This window comes from Chelonia mydas, chromosome 3 (genome assembly GCF_015237465.2).
Source record: "Chelonia mydas isolate rCheMyd1 chromosome 3, rCheMyd1.pri.v2, whole genome shotgun sequence".
NCBI classification, from domain to species: Eukaryota; Metazoa; Chordata; order Testudines; family Cheloniidae; genus Chelonia; species Chelonia mydas.
Window position 1 is genome coordinate 70,455,070 of NC_057851.1, and position 17,064 is coordinate 70,472,133.

Consider the following 17,064-nt stretch of genomic DNA (forward strand, 5'->3'; position numbering starts at 1 on the left):
GATGCTAATTCTGAAGATAGAGGTTTTTCTAAAATGGTAACATGTTAATTGAAAATTTGATGCAGACTACTAAAAATTCCTTAGAAGAAGGAAAGTCCAGGGGTTAGAGCAGTAGCCTAGAACTCAGGAGATCGAGGTTCAATTCCCTGCTCTGCCAGAGACCTTGTGTCTGGCCTTGGACAAGTCAGCTAGCTTCTGTGTGCCTCCATTCTGTAAAATGGGGATAAAAGTAGAGTATCTCTCTCTTTCTAGGAGTGTTGTGAGGATAAATCCATTTAAAAATTGTGAAATACTCAACTACTATGGTAATGGAGGCCATATAAGTACCTCTGGTGGAGGTGAATGGAACATATGCCATCCAGTAGCTGTCCAAGTAAAAGAGCTTTTGGTCAATACCAATATGGGTGAGATTATGCTGGTGACCTGTAGATGAATAACTCAGTATCTCGTTCTCAGTCTTCTGACCTATCCAGTCTTTCATTTGAGCCAACTGGTATTAGTCTTAGTTATTAGTCATGTAATGCTTTGTTTAAAAATAATAATAATCCCTTCCTCCATTTTCAGATGTTCTATTTCACCACTAACAGCGGAAGAAGTTAGGTGCAATTAGTTGTAAAGAGGCGTGTGACAACAGTATGACACTGCTTTCACAGGGAAAGGACTTCCAGAAGAAAAGATGGCACTTGTGCTCCTGTGTGCAAGTGAAACTGGCATAACCTCTGGTGAGCTGGAACACATGCCATCCTAACACATGGACAAAAACATGTAAGAAGCCAAGCAACTTTAAGTGGGATTTTTGAAAGCATTCAATTTTTGGCTACCTCTATTTCAGTTGACATCAATGATAAAACTCCCATTGACTTCAATGGGAGCAGTTAGGTCATCTAAGCACTTAATGAAAAATTCTACCCTATGTGAGAGCATCAATTAGTTATGTGGCTTTTATGAATGGGCATCTAGTCTGCAAGTACTGAAACCTGTCATCCATACTTATAACTGTAGATAAATTACCTGACTAACACAGAGAAGGGCAAATATAAAAAACTCACTTCCAGGTCTGAAAAAAGTTTTTGTGCCTCATGAATTAGGATTATTTTTCATATGTAAGGGGGTGTATTGTTAAAATAAATTGGCCACTTCCTTTCTCTGGGGATCTGTTAAAGTTCTAAGCCTAGCTTTATATTTTGTTTTATGACAGGCAAGCCATGATCAGAATAGTTAATCCACATTTCTGCCCACTTTATAGGAAGATACTGTTTTGATAATGCTATATTTTATTTTAGAACTTTCTAAGATCCCAGTTACAGGTAGGGAAAGAAAAGAATCTGCCTGCCTGCCACAAAGTGTTCAATGGAGCTGCTTCCTGCTCTGACAGTAAGAAAGAATTCCAAAGTACCTGGTCATCTTTAGGTATCATTAGGATAGGTTTTGAGGTAGGTTATTTTCCATAATAAGTGTTCAGAGTCGTCAGACAAATCTCAAAAAATGCCAGCTGTTTACTTTGATCTATATAAACTCTATTCTCCTGTTTTAGTACTCTCACGGAGAGGTCTTGGAGAAGACAGAGTGCATCTGGCCCCTTTCAGTTCCTTTTGACCTCTTGAAGTAAATATGAAGTAGGACTAGGGATTTTAGATTCCCTGTGATTGCAGCTGTTGAGTCCACAGCTGAAATACTGTCTCCAGTTCTGGTGTCCACACTTCTAAACAGGATGCTGAAAAATTGGAGAAGGGTCAGAGAAAAGCACAAGAATGATTCAAAGAGCAGAAGGCATGCCTTGCATTGAAATACTTAAGGAGCTTAATCCATTTAATTTATCAGGGAGAAGATCAAAGTCTGTACGTACCAATACAGAGAGAACATATCTGATAGTAGAGAGCTGTTTAATGTAGTAGGCAAATCCATAACTAGATCCAATAGCTAGACTTTGTAGCTAGACAAATTCAAACTGGAAAAAAGGTACAATTTTTTTTACCAGTGGCAGTAACTAACCACCAGAACAGCTTATGAAGACAAGAGGTGGATTCTCCATCACTTGAAATTTCAAAATCAGTATTAGTTTCTAAAAATATAAAAATATGAGCTAGTTCAATCACTAAGTATTGGACTCGATGCAGAAATTACAGAGCAAAATTCTGTGGCCTCTGTCACGAAGGAGTTCAGACTAAATGATCACAGTGATCTGTTGGCCTTTAAAAGAAAATCTATGAAGTGGTCAATGTCTGTTGCTGGACTGGTAGTTTGGAAACAAATAATGATTACTACAGATCGGATGGAAACTGAGCTGTCAAGTACATGTGACCTGACAAGTTTGTTTCAATCATCATCATCAGTCCATTGCATACAGAGTTTCCAGTAGTCTCCACACACAAGGTAATTGGGTGTCTCTATTCTGGGCTTCAGTCTTCTAGATTCAAGTCTGGATATTTATTATTTTTTTTACTCCTTGGGCTAGAATGTTATAGGTTCAGTTTTGGATGCTTTATTCAAGGAATTGAAAACAATTACTGTCATGAGATTGGCTTTTTTATGGGTATGACTTAATCGTGTTGCTGTATGGGATCAGTGAATGCTTTCTTTTCCTTGGGTTTCCTTCTCATTGGCTTAGTCAGGATTTCCTTTTACCTTCCTTTATTTTCTGTTTAGTATTCTTGCTTTGATCCTAATCCTAGTGGTTTTGAACATTTGGACTGAAGATATATAAGGCTCCCTCTCAGCAACTTTGCACTCATTCAGAATACTATGACAAGATTACCAAACCAGTGATGGAGGATGAGTGAATGTCAGAGGGAGATGAAAGGGATCACCACATCTCACATTCAAGTTCTTATATAATGTCTTGTTCAAGATGATGTCAATTTGCATCCGCAGCTTCTGTGAACAATAAATAGGGGTATTTTTAGGCCAGTATTTAATTGTGGTTTGGAATTCCTTATTCCTTACTTTCATAAACCTCAACCACATGTTGATGCACAGAGAAGTGACATTTTTCTTTATGAATAAAATTACGAATTAGTATCTGGTGCAGAGAAACTCTGAAGAAGAGCACAATCTGACCTTGCATATTATGTGCTATCTTTAATTTAGCTGTAAAATAGCTCTTGGGATTTCCGTGCAGTCTGTGGCTGAAAGGTCACTAGAATTCTAATAACTCTTGTATTCCTTAGTTGACTTTTACATACAGGATGCTGTTTGGTGAAAACTGATTCAATTTCCTTGGTACATCTGCACCAAAACAATGTCTTTTTTTATTAATCAGAACCATATAGTACATGAAATTTAAGTGAAGGTACATGAAAGCAGCTAAAATCTAACAAGCACATGTTTTGAAACTGAATAAATATCTTTAAATTAGCTCAGGATAGTTTTATTCTTGTTTTCATTGTGACTGCCAATTTAGAATACAATATCTCAGCTGTTTCAGTGCAGAACACATTGGCATGACCTTAGCCTAGGCTGTTTTTGTTTTGTTTCTATATTTGTGCTGGGCAAGAAATCTCAAAGAGCAGTAAAAGTGGCTACTGTACCAGCAAGGGGGTTATTTTAAATTACACTCTTACCATGATGTACAGTCGTAAGAATCACTGAAATCATGTCAGCTTTGAAGGAGCCATTGTGATTCAGATAGACGATTTATAAGGGTGCAAATGAAATGCTACAAGCTTGTTCTGGTGCACTGTATCAGTGATGTGTGGATTAAGAGCTGCTTAGAAGTACATCTTGCTATAGTGCAGGATGACAGGATTTCTGTAGAGAGATTTCAGTATATCGTGGGAATCTGTACAATACTAATATCTGCATAGAAACTAGCAAAAGAAAAGTCATTACCCTGTCAGTGGAAGAATTTGTTCTCACTGACATTGTGTCTGGTCCAAATGAACTTTGACCTCCATGTAAGTTAGTCTAAGGAAGCTTTTGCTTATTTTTCAGTCTTAAAGCTTTTTGCTCTATTCAGCATATGTTAAAAAGGTATAATAATCAGGCTGAAAACCTACAGAAAAACAATGTAGAAAATACAGGGCAAGATAGGTTTTCAATCCAGATAATTAAACTTCTAATGAACCAAAACTAAAGGATAATAAAAAATGTGTATTTTGGGGAAGTATACAGTCTACTGCTTCAGGAATTGTTAACTGCAGTCTTATTTAATAGTTCTATTAAAGATTGTGGAGTAGATTAATCTACCTCACAGATGGGAATGGGTTGCTATCGACAGGAGGGACAGAACAATTTAAAAACAGGATCTTGTGAGACAACAAATGAGATTCAACCTTGCAAGATTGCTCAGTAAGAAGGTAATTCTTGGAAAACTGTAATATGAAAGACGTATGAGCTGCAAATTAGATGAGAAGTTGCAAAGCATGCTTTTTTAAAAAGCCATTGCAGCTGTAGGCTGCATGTATAAAGGCACTATGTGAAGGACCAAGATGACAAGTCCATTCTCTGAGACAATGGTGACACCACAGCTAAGATACTGTAATACAGTCAATCATGAACTCCTTAATACCAAAAAAACTGACAACAAACTGAAAGGAATTTGGAGAAGATCAACCTAAATGATTAAGGGACTGGAAAGAAGATTTATTAAGACTAAAAACTGCATATGACTTTTTCAAATAATGAAAAGAATGAGAAGCAGTTACAGTAGCCATCTAAATATATTAAGAGGATGTAAATACCAAAAAACCCGGAATCGTTTAGAATATACTGAGGATTTATATTAAGAGTAAAAGGGTGACATTAAAGTAAATGAACTGAGTAGCAGAAAAAAAAATTTTAAAAGTGAGATTAAACTTTAGAGTAGTTTCTCAAGGGAATTGGTGGAAGCCCTATTAAACCAGAGAAAGTACTGGAGAATGTATTATCACGAACTATTTATTTTAGAACAAAAGAGGCTGGTTATAGAATCACCTTAATTTATTTTCACATTCCCATGCCCTCTACAGATGAGTAGTGCTGTTGTTGTTGTTGTGTTTACCTGTTGCTTGAAATATCCACAGTACATTTTTTGCAGATTTTTATAAAATCTGCAATGTAGAAAAGATTAATTTACAGTAAATATTTTCATTTCTGTATTATAGTTGCATAGGTATTATAGTTGTACTGTTCTGTATTATAGGTGCTCCATGACCCATCGTTTTCTGCCCTTTTGATGGGTTCTCATAAGCTCTTCGGGAGATGCCAGGTATTGTGAACCTAAGTGGGGTTTTTGCATCTCTGTAAAACATAGAAAAAGCTGGATTTCATAATGAGAAAACATGCAGGTAATGAGTAATTGGAAATATATTATCAAGCCAATAATGTAGCTGTTCTTTAGAATGGATCAAATTACTTAAATAAAACTCCCCTTGAAATGAACAGTTTTTGTCAAGTATGAACTACAGAGTTAGAACCAATATATTTACATGTGGTCAAATGCTAAATGCCATGTCTCCAACCCTGGAGTGTGTTGAAGAGAACTGTTGTGGCCCTCTAACTGGACGGTTCATAGAGAAGTTGTGTCCTGATTCCTCAGGATTATGCACAGCAGAGGAGAATATGCAGTAGCAAGCGAAACAAACAAACAAAAAAACCAACACAGTTAAGAAGAGCAGCATAGCCTTAAAGTCCTTGTATAGATGTTTGGGGGGGGGGGGGGTTTAAAAAATGTAAAAGTTTCTCTGGCGAATGGAATAGTGTCTTCAATGTTCCATTATACAATAAGCTCAGTTCTGTGGAAAACCGAGATTCAGGGAACAGTCATGCATTAGCTATGATATGGACTAGATCTAATTATCTTCTGTTGTATTCAGGGGGAAACCAGCTATGTGTACCCTTCTTTGGTTTTTTTTGTTTTTTTTTCTGAACACTTGGTACTGTAAACTATCACTACCTTTGATTTTTGGTAAAGAAAATAGGTTGAGCTTTAGGCTGAAAAGTCTTCAGAAAACCGACCTAATCTATGATTGCATCATTTTGGATTACCTGTAGAATAATGTCTTTGTATGTGAGGGGGAAATTATATTGTGCTTGGCTGGCTTGTCACAAATCACTAAGCTTAAGCTATTTGTCATACTGTCATGGTTTATAGAGGATTTCATGCTTTTCACAATTTTCAAGAAAGTTTTTGGCTGCTTAGTGGACCACTATGGAGTTCCTTTACCTTTTTTTTAACAAGAAAAACTGCATATGGCTTCATCAAATGTTGCCCTGATAGTTGAGAGAATCTTCCGAATGTTAAATGAGTGACCTGGATGTAATATTTGCTTCCTAAATCCTTCCTGCAAACAGTGCTTCTCCAGAGTGTTCATTTTCTTTATCTGAAGATGTGGTCAGAGATGACACAACCATGTAAAACCATGTAACTTATAACATGCTTTCTCAGAACATCACTTAATATCTTTATAAGAAATGTGTTAACTTTTTGGGCAAGAGGCTGTAGCCTGAAGTGAAGCAAAGGGGTCGCAATCCGTCTGCAAATACCCAACAGAGAATTCCCCTGGCTTAGGGGAACTCTCTGCCGATGCATCTGGGCCACAGGCAGGCCCTGTAACACTGCCTCTTCTGCCCCTCTTGCAGTAAGTGACATGTGGGATCAGAAAACAGTCTTCCACTGGCATAGGGTCCATTAAGCACTCCTATATAAAAGTGTGTCAGGGCTGGGACTGACTCCCTAGTGCCCCTCCTTTGTTTGGGCACCTGCTTCACTCTGTGCAAGAGAACCTAGCCATGTATGTGAAATATGGGTTTTCCCTATTTGAACATATTACATTTACTCAGTTTATAAATATTGATAGATTTGAAAAAAAAATGCTGTGGTTTTTGGGTCTTTTATAGCTAATACTGAGACTCACCCCACCCCCAGACATAACCATGATTTTCCCAATTTTTTCCACATGCCCAAAAAACCCACCAACATTGTATACAGCCTCTGTGGCAATCCTCTTCAATGTGATTTGTGAAGTGTTTTTAAAAATTGAACATATGTCTAGGGAATCTTATGTTTTGGTGGACTTTATAAATAAATTAATCATTAGGAAAATCTGAATAGATATTGTGACAGGGTCAGGCCAGCTGGCTACAAGAGTGTGGTCGAAGGTATATACGTTAGTTCCAGGTTAAGCAGGTCCCTTTTCCCTAGGTAAGATAACGGGGGCCTATTCTAGAACACTCAGGAACTTTCTAGAACTAATTAAGGCAGGCAGAATAATTAGGACACCTGTAGCTAATTGGGAAGCTGCTAGAATTAAGGCTAATCAGGACACTTGGTTTAAACAGGCTGTCACTCCAGTTAGTGAGGTGTGCACATAAGGAGTGGGAGTGAGAGGACGTGCTGCTGGAGGACTGAGGAGTACAAGCATTAACAGCCATCAGGAGGAAGGTCCTGTGGTGAGGACAAAGGAAGGTGTTGGGAGGAGGCCAAGGGGAAGTAGCCCAGGGAATTGTAGCTGTCGTTCAGCTGTTCCAGAAGGCACTCTAGAGCGCTGCAGTCCACATGGCCCTTGGCTGGAACCCAGGGTAGAGGGCGGGCCCGGGTTCTCCCCAAATCTACCAACTCCTGACCCAACACAGGAGCTTCCACCAGAGGTGAAGTTCTCTGAGCTGGTCCCCGACCCACCTGGTGGATCTGCAGAAACTGCGGGGATTGTTCTTGCGTGTTTTTTTCCTTCCCCATGCTGGCCAGTGATGAGGTTATCTGAGTGAACGGCAGATTTGAGCCATGAAAGTGGCCGAACTGAGGGCTGCCGTGAATCTCTGAGGCAAGCAAAATCCTCCAATAAGTGCAGGACCCACCAAGTCAGAGGAGGAACTTTTGTCACAATATGGGGGAAAAAAAACTAATACTGTGAAGTAGTAATCCACGAGAGAGCATTGAAAAGTATAGCACTGATGATAATACACTTAGGCTAAGATTTTCAAAAGTTGCCAGTGAGTTTGGGAGCCTCATACTTTGAATATCCTATTTGAGACACCCTGTATGGTACCAACAGCTCCAAATAAAACCAGTATGGGTATTCAACACTCCAGAAAATCAGGACCAAGGTTGGACACCTATAAATGCAGGCATCCAAAATGTATGGTTATTTTGAAAATTTGGGCTTTATTACTGCCCTGGTGGAGCAATAAATCTCATTTTATCTTGTTCAGCAAGTGAAGTAGGAGTTACACGTGGAAATATAATGTTGAGGAGGTTTGAGGTCTTTCCGTCTATTTACAAAGGGGTTTATGGAAGAAATTACAGGAATTCATTTAAATTGCTAGCCAACCATTTGCTGTCTGGAACAATTGTTCAGATTAGCTAACTGAATTTAGCTAATCTGGAAAGTGAAGGCACCATCTGTGTGGGGCAAGAAGACTTCATTTTAACACTGGCTCTCATGTTGGCATCATGATGATTTCTGTATTCCTGTTGTAGAAAAGTTTGATGCTGTGCATTTATCCTCATGATTCAGAAGATCTGCAGTTTGGTGTGCGGCCAGTGGCATTGAGTATACAAGTGGATCCAGCATGCTATGGAATTGCTCAATAGAATTCAACATAGTTCAGCTAGCATTTCTGACATATTTATTTGTAATCCAAAAGCCCACACCCTAGGGCTTTGTCTACACTGAGAATTTTCTGAAGTGATCCCACCATTGCTCTAGCAAGAGTGCCGCTTTATGGGAGTGCTGTAGCCTAGCTGCCAATGTTTTTACAATCACATCATTTAAACCTCATATCTGAACAAATCTTATGAATTTGAGGGGCAGGTTACTTTGAATACTTGAGGTTATCAATTCTTCCTCCTCTGAGCTAGCCATCCATAGTACCACAAACAAAAGAGAGGCTACTTTTCAGACTCTGCAAGCCAAGATGAAAACTGCTATTCCCTTCTGTCATCATAACCTAATTTAGGTCCCAATGCAGCAAAGCACTTAAGCACAGGGCCTTCACTCAAAAGAAAAACCTTTTCATGTCTTCTCTGCATGGGGATGACACATCTCACTAACTGTAGCTACTCTACCTTAAAATGCCTTGTGTCAGAACGTGTTTTCAAAGTGATTAATTTGCATCATAAGGTATGTCTATGCCGCATGCCACTTTCGGTGGAAAATAGGCTGTATCCTCACTGCGGTGTGTAGTTACACACAGCAGTGAAAGGCTCTGGCAGAGGGGAACTTTTCCTGCTACCTTCCATTGCCAGAGCCTTTCCCTGCTGCCAGAATCTTTCCCTGCAGTGGAGAGACTCCATCAGCTCCCTGCTGCTGGAGCCTTTCCCTACTGAAAGGAGCTGCCAGAGCCTTTTCCTGTTGCCTCCCCTATGCCAGAGCCTTTTGCTGCTTCTGGAGTCTTTCCCTGTGGTGTGGAAAGACTCTGGCAGTGGGGAGGCAGCAGGATGCTGCACTGCTAAAAATAGCAGTGTAGATGGGAGAGGCACTACTGGGGTGTGCAGAAAGCCATGTAGGGTACAGTCATGTCTTTACTTGCCTAAGCAGGGCCTCATTATCTCCACTGTTTGTTATTTATATCCATGCTAGTAGGACATGCAATGTATGCATTCCTCCTTGGAAAAGGAATAACTCCACTTTAGGGTGAGTTCTCTCTAACTACTATGCTGCTGGCAGTCCTCCAACTAGTATCCCACACTGCAATGCTTCACACGCGGGTCAACCTGTCTGGGTACCTGTCTTCCTGCCACTGCTCTGGAGGGATAAAACCTGTCTGTTTAAATGCAGGTAGGCATTTTGATGACAGGCAGTAGTGTGTTCACATGCCCATTATAACAGCACTTATGCCCATGCACACACATGCTTCTGTGTGGACCCCTGCAGAGGTCCTGGACTTGATTGCCCTCTTCTGAGACAGGCATACCCAATACCATCTGGATAAGAATCATTAGACTACAAACATCTACAGGGTTCTTTCAAAGAAACTGAAGGCAAAGGGACATTCCTGGAGCTAAGTCATAATACAGAAGCTGCAATGGAAGTACCAGAAGACAAGAGATCATAACAGGGCCTCTGGTAATGCTCCCATGACCTACCCATATTATGAGGAATTGGACCTCATGTTTGCAAGTGATGCTACCACTGAACCCAAAGTGGCTGTGGGAGATAGTGCTGCAGAGAGAATGGCAAGCACTCAACAAACCTCCTCTGACCCCTCACGTGCCATGGGGTCCAACCAAGAGGACAGCCAGGAATTCTATGACATGGCAGATGTGGACAATCCACAAGAACCCCCTGTGGAGAGCCATCCAGAAACAGCCGTGGAGGAGAACTCTGTCAGCACCCTGCCTGACATTGCTGTAGAGAGGAGCTGTGGTGGTAGGTATCATATGCTATAGTATACAACTGTATAGGGAGATTTAAACTACTTTTTCTGGGTCGGTGCTGTCCTGTGCTATGTTGGGCAGAGGGCTGAGCCTCCCTTCACCTTCTTGGCATTTAAACGTCCCCCTCACTCCAGCAAGCTATACATGGAGTCCACACCAGAGACTTACTGCGGCCAAATATGATGCTTTATCTAATCCCACAAATCCAACAAGCGCCAGCAACCCTTTTCATGTCTAAATCCCCCTCCCATACCAATGTGCTTCCTGCTCACCTCCCTTCACCCTGTAGCCATGATGGTGCCCCCACATCTTACTCAAAATGACATCCACGCTGGACAATTAAACCTTTACAATTTTTTTGCAATGTGAACTCTCACAAACATCAGCCACCTTTTCTGCATCCTAGCCCTCTTCTCACCCGTTAACAGGCTGCTTCCTTCTCTTTCTCTTCCTCCCTCCTCTAGCCAGCATGGTCCCTACCCCACTGCCTCCCTTGCTTAGGCTATCAGCACCATGAGAGTTTTAAAAAAAAAATTAAAAAAAAAAGCAACACATTGCATATGTCACCTTGATTGTAGCTCCAGAAAGATTAAAAGAATCATTAGAAAAGGTACATTGGCTCACAGTTTCATTAGTGCACTTAGCTTTTACAGAAGTTTAGAGTTCATGATGTCAGTGCCCCAAATCAGGCTACAGAGGCATGTCTGAATGCATAGATATTTTAAGACACTTGTAATGCACTTGGATGTAGAATTCTATTAATTTTGCAGTTCACAAGAGAGAACTTAAGGCAAAGATAATGCTCAATTTTGGTATGAGCATTGGATGGAAAAGCAGCTGTCTGTGGTGCCCCTGTAATAAGTGTTCCCCTTCCACTCATGTACCTGTTGTGGGTAAACCATCCTGGTAAATAGCAGTGATGCATACCTTTCTGGTTTGTGCAAAGCCTTTTTGAACAGGACCTTGCTCTGTTTCCTGGTGACTTGTGGTGCCACCAGACTTCACATTGTTTTTGTGGCTACAGACTAACACCGCTACCCCTCTGATACTTGTCTCTGGATTGTATCCTCCAATGTCTAGAAAGCCTGCAGAGGTGCACATGCAATTACTAACTTGCTCACTGCTTCCTACCCACCATATAGAAGAGGCATCCAACCTTGCAAACAATGTTAGAAAAAATCATAGGCACCCATAAAGCCCCCCCCCCCGCTTCCCCCCCCCCCCAAATAATAAATTGAAATACATTAGATAATGTCTTACCACACAGAAAGGAATTACTGAGTAGGAAGAGAAGATGGAAGTGGCATCCCAAAATTGTGGGAAGAGAAACATTTTCTTGTGGTTGTCATGGAGACTGAGGAGTGGGACAATAAGTACTTGTGTGTGTTCTGATTTCCCACAGCACCTGTAATGTGCAAAGAAGGAAGTTATTGCCTGCAGAGAGGTTGTCAAATCTCAGAAGCGGAGTGGGGTAAATCTTGAGATAATCTGTTCCATGAAATATTCAGTTCATCACAACAGAGGGCCATGAAGACAGGAGGGAAGGTTTCCTGAGACATTCTCAAAAGATTGAAAGGGACAGGATAGCCCTTGAGAGCAAGTGCATTGCTCTGAAAAGGACATGATGCAGTCATTGAAGAGGCAAGCAGCTATGCAGAGCACCATTTACTCCAAAGGTCAAGCACTGTGCCGCAGCATTCCAATGTCTTGCACAATGTAGAGAATATACCATACTGGGACCTCCATTTCAATCAACCTAATTACATTCCATCCCACAGGACGCTGAAGGGAAAAAGGCAGTTCCTTATGAAAAGGCAGATGAATTGGGCTCTGTTTCATAATGCTGCTGCTGTTGTAGCAATATGTTTAATGATGGAGGAGAAGCAGGAGTTACTTCTGCATATGCTCTGGCTGCACAGCTCAAAATGCATATACATCATGCTGTTAGTGTTAATGACTGCCATGATCATAGTACTTAATGCTAGGTCCTCCATGCTGCTTGACTGCAGTTCAAAAATTGTGCTGGCAAAATGCACAGATGCCAGGCGAAGAATCATGGGACTTTATTATTTTGATCCTCATCTTAATAAAGACAGGGCCTTAGATCCATCAGCTATTTCCATTCACTGATGCTGCAGGAGGCAAGTCTCATTCCTCCTTTAATAATCCTATACTCACACTGACTCTCTCGCCTGTACTGGCTTCTTCATTCCTAGTAGTACCATTTATGCGCCCCCCCCCCCCCATGGAAATCCACATCACCTATCCCCATAGGCACCCCTATTCCCACATAATCACTAAAATTTCAGAAAATCATCATTTAAACCAACAGTCACATCCACACCAGCTTTAAGTTACATGCCTTCCCACCTTAAAATCATAGCTACCCAAATATAATCAGCCACAGTTCACAAACAGCCCAATTCCTCAGAGACACACTCAAATACACAATGTAAACACCAACCTCATACTTTTTCATGTTCAGACAACGCATTATTACCAAACACACGTTGCTTTCCTATCCAAACAGCACACGTTGTTACATTACGCATATGTCTATGGAGAATATCTCTTAACGTAGTTAAGGTCAACTGAAATGTTGATGATTTTGAATAGATACTTATTACTGTAAAGCCACTAGAACTTGATGCTGCACCACTGAAGCAAATGAGATTTGCCATAGGCTTCTCTGGGAGCAAGTTGATTTTCTTTTCCATATCAGGCAGTAATTGGGGTGAGACCAAGTCTTAGATATCAGAATGATTCAGAGATTTCAACTAGACTGGAATGAAACAGTGAATAAAACTTCATAGCACATCCAGTCATGGTTTACTAGCTTACTTCATGTCATATTCATACAAAGATAGGATTCTACAGTCTCAGAAGTATTGATCCCAAAGTTATATCTAAACTGTACATTATTTTTGTAATCTACATGGATGGCTGAAGTTGAATTATTTATAAAATACTGGTGATATTGCAGGACAATAACTATGATTAATAGTAAAATATTGCACAGCGCATGAATGTTGATACATTTAATTTGAATAAAGGATTTATTTGTCAAAATATATGCAGTCAAATATGGTACATTTGCAGCGTTCAGTTTTACTAAGAATTGTTGTCACTGCACTGGAATCAAACAGCAAGAACAACAGAAAAGAACAATCTTATATAGAGTACATTACAGTACACCCAACAAGATTTAATTTTGCTGGGTGAGTGGTTTCTTTCTCTGTTGGTTACCCTTTGGCATGTTCCTTCTTTATCCTCACCACAGGACCTTCCTCCCGGTGTCTGATAATGCTTGTACTCCTCAGTCCTCCAATAGTATGCATTCTCACTCTCAGCTCCTAGCACCTCTTGCTCCCAGCTCCTTACATGCGCACCACAAACTGAAGTAAGCTCCTTTTTAAACCCAGGTGCCCTGATTAGCCTGCTTTAATTGATTCTACCAGCTTCTTGATTGGCTGCAGGTGTTCTAATCAGCATGTCTGTCTTAATTGTCTCCAGAAGGTTCCTGATTGTTCTGGAACCTTCCCTGTTACCTTACCCAGGGAAGAGGGACCTACTTAACCTGGGGCTAATATATCTGCCTTCTATTACTCTCCTGTTGGCTGATTGGAGTCTCCTGTGACTGTGGGGCCTATTTCCGATCCTCTGTCCATTCACGTATCCAGCCAGAGTTCCTCTGGGCGGCATCCACTGAGTCCCTTGACGCCTTTGAGGAGCAGTGGGTGCTGTCCGGGGTTCTCTGTTCGGTGTCCCCGTCCGGTTCCCTTCGTTTGACCCTTTGACCGCACTCCTGTCCCTGTTATTTCATTAGTTGTTCCCCGGATTTATTTGGTGTCCAGGTCCTGTGGATCCCCCTCTTAGGCTGCGGGGGGATCCTTTAGCAGCCCGCCCACTTCCCGGATCCCAATAGGATTACTCTCCTGTAGCCATCCAGCCCGACCCTGTCACAAACCCTATACCATTCTGAGTTTGTAGCATTTCAAAGCCACTTTATATTAGCATAAATGATTACACAAGATGAAGGCCAACAGGCCCAATATAACAAACTATATTTTACATTTATACCACATAGCACTAATCAAAAAGGTATTGGATATTTCTTTGGATATCAAGAACATAAAAACAGCCATACTGGGTCAGACCAAAGGTCCACCTAACTCAGTATCCTGTCATCTGACAGTGACCAATGCCAGGTGCCCCAAAGGGAATGAACAGAACAGGTAATCATCAAGTGATCCATCCCCAGTCACCCATTCCCAGCTTCTGGCAAACAGGGGCTAAGGACACCATCCTTGCCCATCCTGACTAATAGCCATTGATGGACCTGTTCTCCATGAATGTATCTAGTTCTTTTCTGAGCCCTGTTATAGTCTTGGTCTTCACAACATCCTCTGGCAAAGAGTCCCACAGGTTGACTGTGCCTTGAGGGAAAAAATACTTCCTTTTGTTTCTTGTTAAACTGCTGCCTATTAATTTCATTTTGGTGACCTCTAGTTCTTGTTATTTACTCCTCCTTATAACACACTTCCTTATTTTCTTTCTCCACACCAGTCATGATTTTACAGACCTCAATCATATCCCCCTTTTAGTCATCTCTTTTCTAAGCTGAAAAGTCCCAGTCTTATTAATCTGTCCTCATATGGAAGCTGTTCCATACCCCTAACCATTTTTGTTGCCCTTTTCTGAACCTTTTCCAATTCCAGTATATCTTTTTTGAGATGGGGCGACCATATCTGCATGCATTATTCGAGATGTGGGTGTACCATGGATTTATATAGATGCAATATGATATTTTCTGCCTTATTATCTATCCCTTTTTTAATGATTGCCAACATTCTGTTTGCTTTTGACTCCCTTTTATGAATAAATCTCAGCCCTCCCTTTGTATTTTATGATCATGTTATCTCATGAGGGTAATTCTTGTTATCATTAATTGCTTTGCCGGAGGTGTGGTTTTTTTTTTGTTTTTGTTTTTTTTTTTAAAGCCCTGGGCTGTGATGGTCATTTGCACAACTTCTTTTTAAAAGACATTTCTATCTTTTATGCCATGTGCAATTAATTTCAATTTATGAAATACAGTGTTTTTGTTCCTTTTACAATGCAGGTGATTTCTACAGAGAGGAACCATGTTTCACCAGAAAACTTAAGTATGATATCCTCTACATCTTTTGATAAAGACATATACCTTTATATGTTTAAATGACATTTAAAAAAGCAATGCATGCCACTAACCTGGCTTCTGAGCATACACAGTTGGAATCAATTTCATGACAGCTCTGTGTATTATTTGTGCTTAGCTACACAATATTGTTCTAAAAACTGCTGGGAATGTAAATCAGTGTACTGGCCTGCTAACTTACATGCTTTGGCTTTGCTCCAAATCCCATATTTTTTGGGGAGGTATTTAATAACTGATTTTATTTTTTTTAATTTTTTTTATAAATTCTAACTGACAATTTGCATTTGGCTCACTCTTTTTGGGAGAGTTTACAACAGTCTTAATTATTTATGCCTGTGGTGAAAGTGAATATTCTGTGCAGCCTTTGATGGCCAAAACAATGTTTAAGAATAGACTGGTACCTTCAACCAAAAAGAGACCTGAATTTTAGTGAGTCTCTGGCTTTCAAATAAGTAGCGGAAAGACCACAAGAAAGAGAGAGAGATTTTTATGACTTTTTGACTCCTCCTACTTTTTTATTGTAACACATGTATGACACTGTATCCTTCCTGTCTGTCTTGATTGAGCTCTACCTAACATGATCTTTCCATGCCTCTCTCATCATATTACTGTTCCATAAAGAGCACTGTAATGTTTCTATCAACCTTAGTTTATTAATCTTTTGATGCTCAGGAATTCCAGTTTCTCTCCCCCTCAGTCAACTTCCCTGCCATATTGCATTGCCTCTCTCCTTCTCTCATACAATACATTTCTCCCCTGCTCCATTGTATTCTCTTCCACAGACATTAACGTTTTCTGGAAACCTAGACCCTGATGAATTATCAGACGTAAGCAAGTTTCCATACACACTCAGTGGAGTGAGGGGGAGATGTGTCAACACTGATTGGAAGTGGGAGGAAGAGGAGGGGGAAATACAGAACGATGGGAGAAGAATAGGGGTGGGTTGGAGAGAAGACTGCAGTAAAATAAGAGGGATGACTGAGAGGAGTGCCTCAAAAAGGGAATGGCAATAGGGAAGAGGAGAAGAGATGACAACAGAAAAGGAATGAGGCGGGAAGGTGAAAAGTGGGGAAAAAGGGAAGAGAGTGCACAAGAGGAAAGGATAATCTTTGTCAATATTTATTATGTGAATTGAGCTTATTTACTCAGAGGAAGAGCAGCAAACTTTATGGACTCTTTCAAGGCACCCTTAATATTTCACCTAGGAATCAAGAATCCTTTTATTTTTCTACGTGGCCAAAATGCTTGGAGAAAAAAAGAAGGAAATAAGACACTGTAAATATAGGTTTCAGAGTAACAGCCGTGTTAGTCTGTATTCGCAAAAAGAAAAGGAGCACTTGTGGCACCTTAGAGACTAACCAATTTATTTGAGCATGAGCTTTCGTGAGCTACAGCTCACTTCATCGGATGCATACTGTGGAAATCACAGAAGACATTATAATGTAAATATAGGTATCTAACAATAACAGGAGAGGAAGAATGGGTAAGCACAGCTGTTGTTACACTGAGGTAAGCCTACTCCATAATAAATGTAGGGTTTAAGAGCAGTTTGTCCACTATTATAGCATGTTGATTT

At 40.4% G+C, this 17,064-nt stretch overlaps 1 protein-coding gene across 7 annotated transcripts in view; it reads left to right on the top strand.

Moving 5' to 3' along the window:
* Positions 1–17,064, top strand: part of FUT9 (fucosyltransferase 9) — a 117,392-nt gene that overhangs the window by 51,564 nt on the left and 48,764 nt on the right. For 2 of the 7 annotated variants that reach the window (XR_005224649.2, XR_006289491.1), the window contains exons 2-4: positions 15,414–15,456; positions 16,694–16,773; positions 16,941–16,997. The exons of 1 other annotated variant lie outside the window; for it this stretch is intronic. The gene's annotated coding sequence lies outside the window, so the exon portion shown is untranslated. Of the gene's footprint in view, positions 1–564; positions 766–15,413; positions 15,457–16,270; positions 16,671–16,693; positions 16,774–16,940; positions 16,998–17,064 lie in introns of those variants that run through there. 4 more of the 7 variants (XR_006289494.1, XR_006289493.1, XR_006289492.1 and 1 more) reach the window with 3 other exon arrangements.